Raw genomic sequence first — 15,694 nt, 5'->3', positions numbered from 1 at the left:
CAGAAGTGCATTTGACAGGGTCTTTCTCGAGGGTATTGCATAATTTGGATTTAGATTGTGCAGTAGCTCTCGGAATTCTCTCTCTCTCTTTCTGCAGCAGTAGTAATAGAATGAAATAATATTAAAATTATATATGTGATAATAATTATCCTATGTACAGAATTCAATAAATTTTGTGACACGATTGGCAATTCTGAGTCTCAACCAATAGAAAAATGTATAGATGTAGCCTACAATAGAAAAAGTTAAAACAATAATATTGCAATTTATAGTGTGTACGGTAGTCGGTACAATATTGCGTTGTACGTATTTACAGATAGTGGTTGCATGTTTATTAATTAAAAGGATACTCTTATAATTATAGTGAATTAGTGATGGATAAGAATTCTGGTTGTTCAACAAGTCTAAATGGGTGAAACTGTTTCACGATCAATTTTAAAATTATGTCATCAATAATTTTACTTTTTGACACTGATAATGGTCGCTTCACAAAATCATTATTTTGCTTTGGTGACTAATATTCCGTCTTTTGGGTGGCGGCTCCGATTGTGCAGCAGCTGATGACGTGGAGGGTGTAGGTTCTACCTCTTCGAGTTCAATTAGTTCTTCTGGTTCTTCAGGTTTTATGGCAGCAGTAGGATGTTTACTTTTTCAAAGTCGTGTTAAATTCGAGGTAGTTCCAGCCTTATAGGAATACACATTAGCACAAATTTCACATTTAGCACGTCCTGAGCTAATTTGCAAGAAATATTTCCAAATGAAACTCCTTTTATTCTTATCCATCACTAATTCACTATAATTATAAGAGTATCCTTTTAATTAATAAACATGCAACCACTATCTGTAAATACGTACAACGCAATATTGTACCGACTACCGTACACACTATAAATTGCAATATTATTGTTTTAACTTTTTCTATTGTAGGCTACATCTATACATTTTTCTATTGGTTGAGACTCAGAATTGCCAATCGTGTCACAAAATTTATTGAATTCTGTACATAGGATAATTATTATCACATATATAATTTTAATATTATTTCATTCTATTACTACTGCTGCAGAAAGAGAGAGAGAGAGACAGACAGAGAGAGGGGGGGCACTGGTCATTAAGTTCATGTAATAGAGCTAGTAACATGTTATTAATGTTGTGGTAGGACTGCAAAAATCCCCTTCTTTCCCCACCCTTCTGGGTGCAGTCACATGATAAACACAGCAACACATGGGCACGTGAGAAGTCCAATGTCTCGCCTCTTATGCCATCTATGCGAGAGATGTCGAACGATTTTGTTCTACCCGTGGCTTGCAAAGGAAAGTGTCCTGTAAGACGTTCGTTGACGAATCGTTGGAATCGCAGACTAGGAGGAATCGTGAACTCGTTGACGATTCAAAAGAATAGTTGGAATCGCAGATTGAAAGAATCGTTGGAATCGACTTCTGAAAAAGAATCGTGTTGCCCAACTCTAGTTTTTACTAGTTGAAACTGGTTTTGTCGAATTTTGGTTTTTAACGGTAACATATATCCTGCAATAAGAATTTAAATATGTTGTGTCTGTGATAAAAGTGTTCAAAATTGCTTTACAGTGCCACATTGGCAGTGATAATAGTGTGCAATACTCGTTACATTGGCGGGTGGATGCTCTATCTTGACCGTTATTATTATTATTATTATTATTATTATTATTATTATTGAACAATAAGTATATATTAAAATCTAGAGATATTTGTTAGAAAATCGCGGGTTTTCGAAAGCCATCTAGCGGGATTATACGAACAACTGTTGGCAACACTGCTGCCGTCGTGATTTAATATAGGCAGACCATGTGATTCGCTTAATTGAATTGTTTGCTTTTTGTAAACCTGTGAAGCACCAATACATATACAAGGTGGCCCACATGAAGTGTTACAAACTAATATCTCTTAAATGGATCAATATAACTAAATGCTGACTTTTCCTAGTTTTCGGAGGAGGGGGCTTCATGATAGTCCTTCACGTTTCAGCGTGCCCCGAAATGGGGTTCCGGGAGAGTAAGTTCAGACTTTTAAATGGAACGATGATATAACTTTGGCATTTTTTTATTGTCCTAAACAAATTAAGCAATTTGGATCTATATGGTTAAGGGATATCGGTAGAGTGTTTACGATAATTATTTATGTTGGCTGGCTAGATTGCAGAATGGGTGATGTCATAAGATTGACGTCATTGGTTATAGTGTAGTTACTTTTTTGTGTTTGTAGGTAATTATATAGGAGGCTGAAGGACTGGAAGGGGGCCAACTACCTACAGAGACATCTGGTGACTAGATTTGCTACCCACAGCTTCCACTTCAAAATATGCCGCAACACCAGCTTTCACGACCCGAACGAAGAGTGCAGGTGTTTACTGTATGACTAGCTATGTGGAAGATACCATGTGATGGAGTGTAAAAAACCAACGAATTAGAAAGAGAAAGGATATTCTTCTCTTTCTAATTCGTTGGTAAAAACCGATTAGTTTCACTGACCAAGTTCTGCAGCAGCGAAAGTTAAAATAATATATCATCCTGGCACATTGTGAGCACTTCCGTTATTATTATATAGGAGGCTGTGGATTCCGGTGAATAGGTTGGTACGTATGTAAATTGTATTGTTGGTTGGTTGGTATACATGAAGTTTGAATGGTATCGGCAAGAAACTGGACGGAAATTCTGTCAAAACTGATGGAATTTCAATGTAGCGGACGGGAAAAGAATGGCTTTGACGGGTGACGGATTTTCTGGCGGAAATTACGATTTACCCCGTCTCTTGATTTTTTTTAGCTGTTGTCATTTTGAATTGTTTAATTCTTCGGGAAGTGTAGACCAACCCAGCTCATCAACTGCAGACTTTGAGCAGATGATGCCAATGAATTATTCTTTTAATCAAGATTGGTAAGGAAGTTACGTTAATATTTGCAATGTTACTTATGCCCCGCCCACTATAGGAGACGAAGGCCAGTTTTACACTAATCCTAAACATTTAGTATAACTTGTTGCTTGTGGATTTGAGGGAGGTGGGATATGATAGAGACTGGATTAATCTTGCACAGGATAGGGACCGATGGCGGGCTTATGTGAGGGCGGCAATGAACCTTCGGGTTCCTTAAAAGCCATTTGTAAGTAAGTAAGTATGTTGCTTGTGTAGGCAGTCTTTTACATTAGATTTGCGAAAATTGGTTTATAGCGCAACATTGGCAGTGATAAAAATGAGCGTTGAGCGACTTCCGCCGATTTTGGAATAGACACCGACGCACTTGAACTGCCAATATATAGAAAACAAAAAATCACACTCAATCGCTTTCACCTTCATCTTGACGGGATAATAAAAGCCTAAACTAACCTAACCTAAGTGCGTCGGTGTCTATTTCAAAATCGGCGGAAGTCGCTCAACGCTCGTTTAACCAATATTCGTTCAGTGGGCGGTGGATACTCTACATTGACCCCCGGGGGTTCATTGCCGCCCTCATATTAGCCCGCCATCAGTCCCTGTTCTGAGTAAGATTAATCCAGGCCCTACCATCATATTCCCCCCTCTCTCAAATCCATTTTAATATTATTCTCCCATCTATGTCTCGGCCTCCCGAAAGGTCTTTTTCCCGCAGGTCTTTCAAGTAACACTATCTATGGCTCTTCGGCCCGTTTTCGAGCCATGGCCTCCCCAATTCTTCCTCTCCATTCTTCTCTATCCCTTGCTGCCACCTTCCAGTTCCGCAATCGCAGCAAACCGATAGTATCTTCTTGAACCCTATCCTCCCATATATTCCGTGGTGTTCCAACAGGTAGTTTTCCTCCATATTGCCCCTCTAAAGTTCTCCTTGGTATCCTTCCCTTCTCCATCCTGACTGTCTGGCTCGCCCATTGCAATCTCCTGATCTGTATGGAAGTTTCAAGTAACACACTATATGCATTTCTGGATTGACCGATACGTGCTACATGCTTTGCCCATCTCAAACGTGTAGATTTAATGTTCCTAATTTGTGTTAGGTGAAGAATACAATGTGTGCACATGTAAACACAGAATATGAAATTTCTTCTATATTGGAGGACTTTGGATTTTCCATCTCTTGATCCACATACCCATGCTGGGATTCGAAATCAGCGGGAAAAGAGACAAATCTCATAATCGTATTATGCACCCCCATTTAGAAACCCGAGGATATCAAATTATACTTTGTTTGGAATTTCCTTATACCATCGGTTTCTATGGAATGTTATATTGAACTAAAATATATTTATTTTGTTTCGTGTTATAGAAAAAGAATAAAAGTCGTCTTTATCAATCATATCCCAGAGCAAATATTAGGGCCTACTACTTTTATGTGGAGAGGGTGGTTCGTCCATACTTAATTATTAGTCTATCCTTTTGTCTGATTCTGAATGCTAAGGATGCAAAATTTGGTAAATGCCAGTGAAAGCATGTAGCCTAGATATAGATTATGGTGAAATTTTTCTTTTTTTCTTTTTTTTTTTTCGTATCAAAGAAAAACAATCCTCTTTATCGATCATGTTCCAGAACCAAATATTGCTGCTTTGAAGTGATAGGCCTAGTTATATATTGGTTTTAGCCCAGAAGCAAATAACTATTACTAATTTTACGTGGTAGGGGATGAAACCAGGAGAGAGGGAATGGTTTGTCCAAATTTTATAGTAGCCTCTGTCTTTTTTTTTTCTTATTCTCTCTGGTTGTGAAGGATAGGTGTGGAACAGTGGGTACATGTTGGTTGAAGCGTGTAGATATACAGTTTTGTATAATTCTGATTAGGTCTGCATGATTGTGGAGATCCTCTGCCTGTATTAACATGAATGAGTGCAGTTTGCAGTCATTACAGAGCTGCATCCATTTCTTCCCCTACCGATATTTAATTAAGTGGTCTACTGTGAACCCCACGTGCCTCTGTTTGCTTGCACAGGTGTCCTGTTATGACGACACAACGGTTTGACTGAGACTTCAGCTACGATGCTTGGTTTGCAGCTGAGTGAGGCATCCTAAAACACAGGTTAGTGAAATAAGAAAGTTAGGTCTATCAAGTTCAGGAATGTACAAAATAAAGATGAATTATTTTTTTTAGTCAAAAGTAAGAGGCGGCAAGATAACTCCAAATTATTGGAAGGCCATTTAGCTACCTTGTAGGTATTGAGAACCTTACAACCAGAGATAAGGACTGATATTGGAACATAATGTGTTGGACGAATTTAAATATTCGTGAGACGTGTTAGCACTTCAACTTAAGTGAATGCATACTGGCACACATGAACATACAGTAGTAACAATTTAATTTTTTTATGTTAATTTACCATTTATATGAACACAGTGTTTAAAAGTGATATATTCGAAATACACAGAGTATCGAACAGCTGTGTGTACTAGTAAGTGTACTTACTGATTGACATGAGACGAAATTGTAGGAGGTATAGAACCTGTAACCGCTTGTATAATAATAAATAACTTCGAAATTAATGATTGGTATATTTCATAGGCGTGTTAGCTGAACAGTGTTTGTTCCTCTTAACTTCCAGGTTACTTTCTTATGAATTAATCTTCATTAACTGAATTGTAGAATAAATTGTTTTACTTCATTTACAAATTCATGGGCTGACTCTGTGGTTTTCTGTTCGTTCTGGATGCTGTAGTGGTGAGCACGGACTTGAAGTTTATGTATTGAGTCTCACCAAGGACGATGAATTTGTAAGGTTGATAAGAATGTAGAGCGTGGCTTTCCTCACAAGTGAAATGAAGTTGATAATGCCCTGTTGTAGATGTGCAATACTGACTTGAAAGAGAAGGATTCAAAATTTACTGGATATTTCTTGCCCGTATCTGAATTTGAAGGTAGGACACTGGGCCCATCGAAGTGTGTGCGGTCTTGTCCCATACCTTATCATACCTCCTCTTCCTTTTCTTCTGCTATATAGTTCCGTCTTGTTTACCTCCTCCTACTTTCCCAATATGTGTGTTTTCATTTTATACAAATAGAAATTTTCAAATTTATATTATTTACATTGTCCAAATAGATACAGAAATACAAATGAATGCAAAATACAGGTAGAATAAAATAACGATACATATAAAAAATCAAAGGTTATAATAATGATTAATAAATTTGAGAGTGGAATGAGCATTGTTTGTAAATGTTACATCGTTGTTCAGATTCTGGTGATGGAAAATCTTAATTTTTGCAGGCAGGAGAAAAACGATGTGAAGTTGGAGTCAGATGTGGCTAGATTCTGGAATGATCGCAACAGTAGTACCAGTAAGTGTTTTTATTAGAATTCTTAATGTAATATTCTGGTTATTTACAACTGAACTTTTGTCCTTTTGTTTTTCTAGTCAGTGTTATGACAAGAAGTTGATTTTGAAATTTTCATATAAATACATTTTCAAGATCCGTGTTGGTGTGTAGCAGTTTATTCTAAAGTACCGGTTTTGGTTAGATTTTGCTCTTACTCGGTAACTACAGGCATTCTCAACCTGGTGCTCTTCAAATCACATTTGGGGTTCTCGTCATGTGAGCACAAGCACTTCACTTTTTTTCAATTCAAACTTTGTTGTATGAACTGGAGTAATAGTGTTCTCATTCTTCTGTTATAATATTAGAATTTGGCGACTTGTTAAAATGTTCTATGCCAGTGGCGAAGCATGAGGTCAAGACCAAGGCATGCACTCGTCAATTACCATAACTTCTCTTTGAAGGGACGGGACACTAGTAGAGATGTTTATTATTATTATTATTATTATTATTATTATTATTGCTAATATTATTATTATTATTATTATTATTATTATTATTGTTATTATTTCGTATTAGTTATTCCAAAGTAATTTCTATTTTGTATAATAGAAGAAAAGTTAATTATTTTCATTACTCACCGTTCTACTTATATATGAAATCCAGCCGCCTCTCCTTCTTGACGCAATTCCTCAGTAACTGCATCATAAAAAGTTGAAGTTGAGACTGTCTTAATTGATTTTAACATCTCCTTTTGAATGGAGATGACGGCAAGTCCACTTAAACGGTCTTCACTCATCGTACTGCGGGCATAGGTTTTGATACGTTTCAGTGTGGAAAATGATCGTTCTACCCCAGCTGTTGTTACAGGAATGGTAAGAATGAGATTGCACAATTTATACAATTCGGGCAACACTTCTTGGAGTCCATTTGAAGTTATATGATCTAGAATTTCGCGGATACTTTTCATGTTCTGAAATGTAGGACTCACTTCAGTGTCAAAATAGCTGCCGTACGTTTCTTGAAGGCTGGTTAAAGCAGACGTGGGAAACTCATTTTCGTACTGCAAGAACTTCGAAGAATCAAGAAGTTCAATGAATTTTAGCGACGCAATATTTTCAAACCTAGTGTTCATTTGCATGGTAATGTTGTCAAGAATTTCGACACAGAGTCTTCGGAAGGATAATGTTGGATCTGCTGGGGTGTCAAGAACAACTGCTCTTTTTTTTTTCGGCGGCTGCGGTGGACCAGCCGTCACAACACTGCGATCATAGCAATTGTCGAAATTATTTCTCATCTCCGACAACAGTTTACTCGTTCCCATCACTTCCTTAGAGCAAAACTCAATGTCCATATGTTTAGTTTGGAGTGTCTTATAAAGGTGCTCCGTAAGATCAAAAATGTCGGAAAAAACTGTGAGAAGAAAACAGTTTGTGAAATCCTCTAAAAAAGAAAGGAAACCCTTGGATGTAGCAACAGAATCACCATCCCAACAAGTTGGATTTTCTAGAATTGAATTAAAAACTGCAATGAAACTCTCATGGTCGCTTTTGATTACCCTGATCAATCTTTCATTATAGTTCCAACGAGTTGGTGCTACTTTGGGTAAACGACGGCCGGCAATTTCGTCCAGCAACTGGGTTCTTTAGTAGAATGTGAAAAGAAAGACGTTAGACTGCTAAGGGCACTGAAAAATATTTTACACTCTTTTATGTAGTTAACAGATTGAGTGAGAACTAGATTAAGCCTGTGGGCTAGGCAATGGACAAAGGGGGCATTTGGAAAAGACTGTCTAACCAACGCTTGTGTGCCACCCAGCATTCCAGAAAACACTGCAGCCCCGTCATTTGCCTGAGCTACAATTTTCTTGGAACAATTCAGATCATTAACTACTGTCACGACATGAGTAGCTAACTGAACTGCAGAATGATCTTTACTTACGTCCGTATAACCCAGAAACCTCTCCTCAATGTCTCCAGATGGAGACACGTATCTGATAACAGTAGAAAGCTGTGACTTGTTGGGCACATCAGAGGCTTTGTCTAGTAGTATGGCTATAAAAGGAGCAGCTTGAATTTCCTTTCTGATGGTCCCTAATAAAACGTTACAAACACACTGTATTATATCGTTTTGAATGTTGCTGGACATTCCAGAAAAAATTGTTGAGCTGCTAAGATGCTCAGCTAACAAATTGTCATATTCTGCTATTAAGATAATGAGCTCTATATAATTTCCACGGTTAAGTGAATCGGGATTTTCGTGATGCCCATGAAATGGAAGTTCCTGATACGCGAGGAAACACACGACATTTATTAAACGTTTCAGGACTTTGCGGTTCCTCTTCACTTTAGTATTGTGGTTTTCAACCGTCAATCGTCTGTGTTCATTTATTGCAATATCTACACGCACTTTACCAAATTCTTTATATATAAGATACGCATTAATATGACTGACAGATTTTTCATGTCTGCTGATGGCAGTGTGTAGGTTGTTGAGGTCACAGTAGCCGGTACTGGTCCATGGCGATTTAACGTCCGAAATTTGAACAGTAAACACGGCCAGCAAAATAGTTTTTTTAATCCTTCACACCCTGTCAACCACTTGTATTGTTCATAGAGTTTTGTGTTAAAATAACGATTTGTTCCCCTCTTATTACAGCTTATTAAGTTCGTTAATTTAGGTACTGGTCTGTCCCGAGAAAAAATAATTTGTTTTTCTTCGAAGTTCAATAATCGAAAGGGTTTTGATTTCAGTTTGCAAATGTCACATTCACATATGTCGTTACACTCACCCATCTTCACAAAAAATAACAGTACACACTTCACTATAAGAAAAACACTGCACTGTGCAAGACTGACTGAATTCAAATTGTGGATGGACACAACTCAAGGCTTCTAGGATGGTGAACTATAGTCCCGTTTCGGTCATTGTACTCAGTGTCGGGATAACCATGAAAATTTATGGTCTAACTAGCAGAAAAGTGTGCGTTATTCCACAGCATGCAGGGTGGAATTTGCTTTTCTGACGACAAGAGCGACGGGTTCTCACACCCTTACAAATTCCTTCCTTTTGTATTGGCGAAGGTCAAGCCTGTAGATAGTAACACACCTCGAGGCTATAAGCAGTTTTGCCAGAGATGCATGCCTTGCATATAACGTAGTGCAATCTAACCTGGGCGGACTTCGTCATTCATACATAAGTTTGCAGTCTAATTTGCAACTTTTAAACCTGATATCAAAATCTGTACGAAAAAAATAAACAGAGCACACGCTGTCAACAATATAGGGCCTGCACTGCATGCGTAGCATTCTATATATTCGCCACTGTTCTATGCACAAAATTGCATTTTTTGTTTCTTGATCCAGGATATTAGTTGAGTTACTATATTATGCTTTTCAGGATAGTAACTCATGCACTATATAATAAGTGTGCTGGCGCAATAATGAAACAAGAACATTTGCCATATGTACTGTGATTATCATAAAATGATTCTGTGAGCCAACATTACTGATGGCTCCTTTTAATTGCAAGACTCCTTAAAAAACGTCTGCTGATAGTCTTCCTGCATGATTTATTGGCACCATATTCAGAACTAATCCTTCATGTGGATATTCATTGGTTATAGTTGACGCCATCGATTTGGCAGATGGATTTTATTAATCAGAACTCCAGAGCGAGTTACTCTTAGCTGCAAGGTCGGTTGTTATCTTCGTCGCAAGCAAACGGCAGCTGGGATGGGTGAGACATAAGAGTAAACATACATTCCTGATTATCCTAGTGGACTCGGATGGACAGTCATCTCCAAAAACAATGCACTATTACCACTTTTATACAACTGCAGTAATCTATACAGTAGGCTATGTGTGCATGCGTATGAAAAGAGAAGTCCCCGGCACACTGTTTGCGAGTTGCCGCTGCATAATCTTTTCCTCGTTACTATAAAGTATAAAGACAATCTATATATATATATACTGTATATATAAAAAACTATTCTAATAATTAACGGACTGACTAATCATCTTAAAATCTCCTTAAACCCTGTGTGTAGGTTTCTGTTAATCCTTAGTCAAAAGATAAGACGGAGTTTTACGAAATACGAACATTAAGGGATGTAAAATAGGAGGTAATGATGATCAAAATATACTGGTTTATTATTTGAACCAGCAGCCATCAGCCCTTAAATTTAAAACAAAGTCTCCTTTATAAAATTGAGTTAAACTGTTCATCTCATCTCTCAGAATTGTTTCTAAAATGTATAAGAAATGTAAAAAAAAAAAAAAAAAAAAAAATTCAACTTCATGTAATATATTCAGATAACTTTTGAGGATTTTTTTATCCCCCAAAGAGCAGAGAGGAGAGAGAAAGGAGATGACAGTTTAAAATTTCACTCGTGTATCTTGAACTAGCTGACGTAGAGACATAACATTTAAAATGAAGGTTACTCTCAACAATTTTGATTAAACTTTTTCCGATTTTTTAAGTACCATCTAAGGAATAGTGAAAAGGCAGAAGGGAATGAAAAATCTCAAGTCGTCCAATCTCGACGAAAGTTGATATCTGGAGATCTCTGGGATCACAGAATACGAATATGATATTATTTTGTCCGAATTTATCCCTCAAATGGTAGAGTCGGACAAAAATGGGCGAGAAATTAAATTTGATATCAGAAGTGTTCTCAAGACGAAAATTACGGATAATAAAATTTGTGCGAATTCAATAGGCTATGGCAGATTCAATACTCTGAATTGTATTAAAAAAAAAAAAAGAAAGCATCAAGTAACGCAGACAAAACACAATTAGCATATGCATTTAAAGAGGTATGTAAATGTAACACATTTCCACAGTATGAATTTAGCAAAATCCAAAAATGTGATTTCTACATATCTTCAATGAATTTTGTGTTGGAAGTTAGTATAGTCATCAGGCAATACTTCTAGCGGATGCGACAGGTGTACGAATTATTACTGTATAAAAAATTCATCCATCAAGCTCGACAACTATCAGGCTCAGACTGAAAAATCACAAGAAATGAATCGATGGCTTTTCTCGTGACCTATTATCATTCCTTGTAAACACATGTTACGTGTGATTTAAATCATTAAATTAAGCTCTCATATTCATCTGCTTCCATTAAGGCTTTTGGAACATGAGGTTTCTTGCTTGGTTTATCGAATTACTATAGGTTATTAATTGAGAAAAATTCGCTCCGGGGCCGGGTATCGAACTCTTGACTCCCAGTTACACGCACTAGGATCTCTAACCACTGAGCTACGCCGAGACTCAATCCACAGTATCGGATCGAATCTCGTAGATTATCGAATTACGTATTTCCTTATTTCAGCATACCTATTCTTTCGGTTATTTACCCAACGTGTCGATTCCTGTCGCTTCCGCAACTCATTCTCGTACTTCATGAATGTTTGTTATTAATGAAGACAATTCGACACAACTCATATCTATTTTTCGCCTGCCACTTCATGAAGTAATGAACATTTGCAATAATTCGACCCTCACAAGTATTAACAATGTAACTCACTTTCTTCCATTTTTCAGGAGAAGCAAATGAAGTTTTAAATGATCGTATAAATCAATGTATACAGATAGTAACGATAAGATTTTACATACGATTGGGAAGGATTAGAACTACAATGATAGCACTGGAAGAAAAAGAAACAATTTAAGTCCATATTAACTAGCATAACTCAAAACCATAAAAAACTGAGTTACAATGTTAGTATTTGGGAGGGTCGAATTTCTTGGTTCTGGTTATGCAATGCTTTTTTCCTCTTAATTTAGAAAATGCAGGAGGCGAACAAAAGTAATGTACGGCACTCTCATGAATCGGACTGTACTGTGGTGTGTTTATTAATTAGTCTAGTAATGACGATACAAGAGGCGAGTGTGAACATATAAACAATGACAGACAGCCTTATCGCAATTCATTCTTGCAGTTCAAACAAAACATTGGCTCGCCTATTGAAAATGTCATTGAGGTCTTCTGCCAAAATCGGTGCCTCCGACTATTCAAGGGTCTGAAAAGTATTTGAAGAAATCAAGGCATATATTTCTTCAAATGGCTTTACAGAAAAGTTTCCTGAATTATTTGAGGATAATTTCAAGATTCATTTTGCTTTTATAGTAGACCACTTGCACGATCTGAACGAGCTAAATAAACAACTTCAAGGTCAAGAAAACACAATTTGTGTTATGAAAGAAATTATATTTTCACTTTGGTTGAAATTAGAAAGATTCTTTTCTACAACAACTAACACTGAACTGCATCATTTCCCAGAACTTGCGCACACGGCCAAGCCCAGTTTGATTGTCCTAAAATTGTCCAGCTGTCAATTCAAAATCTTTTGAACGTATTCTTAGAGCTTTTTCATATTTTAGAAGAAAATGAAAAATTGTTTAACATGGTATATAACACCTTCGAATTCAGTGTGAAATAATTATTTGTTCAAAAAGGAGGAATACATAGCGTTTTGAGGAACAGAAGACACCAAAAGGTTTTAAATACTGCGGAGTGTTTTCTCAAATGTTTGGCTATGTTCGGGATGACCTATCTGTGCAAGGGAACGTTTTCAGTTATGAAACACCTCAACAAGAAAGTACGATGACAATTAACTGATTCACATTTACAGGACTGTTTGCATGTAACTACACGCGACTCCTCTCTGGACATCAATGAAATTCGGAGTAACATTCAAGCTCAAGGATGTCGTCAACCTGGTGAGTGTTAAAAAAATTTATGTATTTATTTACTTATTAATGGTATTCAATTTCATGGTGCTTGGGTACTTAATATTACATGTGGAAAGAAAAACCAAAGTAGGATCAGGAGTAACTGCCTCGAAACAAAACTATTGTAGAGATTATTGGTACTGGTATACAATGAGTTGCAACTTCATTTGTAAATGATTAGAATACAGAAGTAAAAAACCAGAAAGAAGTCGAAGTTTCTACAGATTTAAAACAATAATTACATGGTACCTGTTAGCAAATGGTAGAAAAATCATGAATAGAAAGTGTCAAACCTGGACAGATTATTTAACACAATTTCTTTGTATCACAGCTTGCAGTGCAAATAGTGAAAGAAAGTTTAGTGTACCTACTTGATGAAGAGAGCAGAAACAGGTGAAATAGCCAGAATGTAGACTCTACTCTATTTTTTAAATGCTATTTTACTATGCTTTATTAATTCCTATAGTGTTCGAGTAAGGTGAAGATAATAATTTCAGCAAAATTAGTGTATAATCCAGAAACGAGGAGCTCTATTCGCCACAATTATCAGTTTTGTTCTCACTACACATACAGGGGAGAGAATGTTTGCGGAAGGGAGGTTTAAAGCCTTTGTATTTTTTTCTCGAAAATCAGCTTGTGTTCGGGATTCCCATTTTGATGTTATCGTATAAGAAGTAAGTCAAGGGGGAATACAGGGCCGCATCCCGAAATATTTTAGGTACCGAAAAAATAAGTGTAGAAAAAAAGTGCGAGGGATTTGCTGGATTTTCGCGGTGATTATTAGTGAACATGAGGGGAAGCTACAGTTAAAAGGAATACAGGGCCGCATCCCGTTCCTCGGTATGGCCATTATTTCCGGAATTAGAGACTCAAATATTTCAGGTACCCAAAAATTAAGGCTAGAAAAAAGTGCGGCGGATTTGGCGGATATTAGCGCTGATTACTAGGAAGGATGCGGGGATGCTACAGTTAAAAGGGCGGGCCTCTGAGCCGCTTCGTTCTCCTTTCGGCTTTGTCAATCGGCTTTGTCGTAACTATACGTACTGCGGAGCAATGGCGGCTAGAATGTCGGCGGAATAGTGGTTTAAACCCTTCCCCTTTTTTTCTAGAAAATCAGAAAGTGTTCGCGATTGCCATTTTGATGCTATCGTGTAAGAAGCAAGTCAATGGGGAATACAGGGCCGCATCCCGTTCCTCGGTACGGCCATTATTTCCGGATTTAGAGACTCAAAAATTTTAGGTACCCAAAAATTGGGCCTAGAAAAAATTGCGACGGATTTGCTGGATTTTTGCTGTGATTACTGGGGAAGATGCTGGGATGCTACAGTTAAAAGGGCGGGCGTCTGACCCGCTTGGTTCTCCTTGTGTAGAAAAATGTCTGTTTTGGAAGGTCAAATTGACCATTTTTTGAAATTTTGCCGGCCTCTCCCGTCCAAACGCGCGGGGATAGAGAGTTGTCCTTTATACTGAAGATAGAGTTGGACGAGCTGTATTCAACGCACTCATCGGCTTTGTCGTAACTATACGTATTGCGGAGCAATGGCGGCTAGAATGTCGGCGGAATAGTGGTTTTAAAACCCTTCCCCTTTTTTTGTCGAAAATCAGAAAGTGTTCGCGATTGCCATTTTGATGCTATCGTGTAAGAAGCAAGTCAATGGGGAATACAGGGCCGCATCCCGTTCCTCGGTACGGCCAATATTTCCGGATTTAGAGACTCAAAAATTTCAGGTACCCAAAAATTGGACCTAGAAAAAAGTGCGACGGATTTGCTGGATTTTTGCGGTGATTACTAGGGAAGATGCTGGGATGCTACAGTTAAAAGGGCGGGCCTCTGAGCCGCTTGGTTCTCCTTGTGTAGAAAAAAGTCTGTTTTGGAAGGTCAAAATGACCATTTTTTGAAATTTTGTCGGCCTCTCCCGTCCAAACGCGCCGGGATAGAGAGTTGTCCTTTATACTGAAGATAGAGTTGGACGAGCTGTATTGAACGCACTCATCGGCTTTCTCGTAACTGTACGTACTGCGCAGCAATGGCGGCTAGAATGTCGGCGGAAGATAGAGTTGGACGAGCTGTATTCAACGCACTCATCGGCTTTGTCGTAACTGTACGTACTGCGGAGCAATGGCGGCTAGAATGTCCCCTTTTTTTCTCGAAAATCAGAAAGTGTTCGCTATTGCCATTTTGATGCTATCGTGTAAGAAGCAAGTCAATGGGGAATACAGGGCCGCATCCCGTTCCTCGGTACGTCCATTATTTCCGGATTTAGAGACTCAAAAATTTTAGGTACCCAAAAATTGGGCCTAGAAAAAAGTGCGACGGATTTGCTGGATTTTTGCGGTGATTACTAGGGAAGATGCTGGGATGCTACAGTTAAACGGGCGGGCCTCTGAGCCGCTTGGTTCTCCTTGTGTAGAAAAAAGTCTGTTTTGGAAGGTCAAAATGACCATTTTTTTAAATTTTGCCGGCCTCTCCCGCCCAAACGCGCGGGGATAGAGAGTTGTCCTTTATACTGAAGATAGAGTTGGACGAGCTGTATTCAACGCACTCATCGGCTTTGTCGTAACTATACGTACTGCGGAGCAATGGCGGCTAGAATGTCGGCGGAATAGTGGTTTAAACCCTTCCCCTTTTTTTCTCGAAAATCAGAAAGTTTTCGCGATTGCCATTTTGATGCTATCGTGTAAGAAGCAAGTCAATGGGGAATAC

At 38.0% G+C, this 15,694-nt stretch overlaps 1 long non-coding RNA gene across 1 annotated transcript; it reads left to right on the top strand.

Moving 5' to 3' along the window:
• Positions 1-2,636: 2,636 nt before the first annotated feature.
• Positions 2,637-12,999, top strand: LOC138708919 (uncharacterized). Its single transcript, XR_011334789.1, has 4 exons — positions 2,637-2,911; positions 4,930-5,016; positions 6,200-6,270; positions 12,891-12,999. It is a non-coding gene; the product is annotated as an uncharacterized lncRNA (long non-coding RNA).
• The last annotated feature ends 2,695 nt before the right edge of the window (positions 13,000-15,694 follow it).

This window comes from Periplaneta americana, chromosome 1, assembly GCF_040183065.1.
Source record: "Periplaneta americana isolate PAMFEO1 chromosome 1, P.americana_PAMFEO1_priV1, whole genome shotgun sequence".
Lineage (NCBI taxonomy): Eukaryota > Metazoa > Arthropoda > Insecta > Blattodea > Blattidae > Periplaneta > Periplaneta americana.
This window is presented reverse-complemented; position numbering and strand designations above follow the sequence as displayed.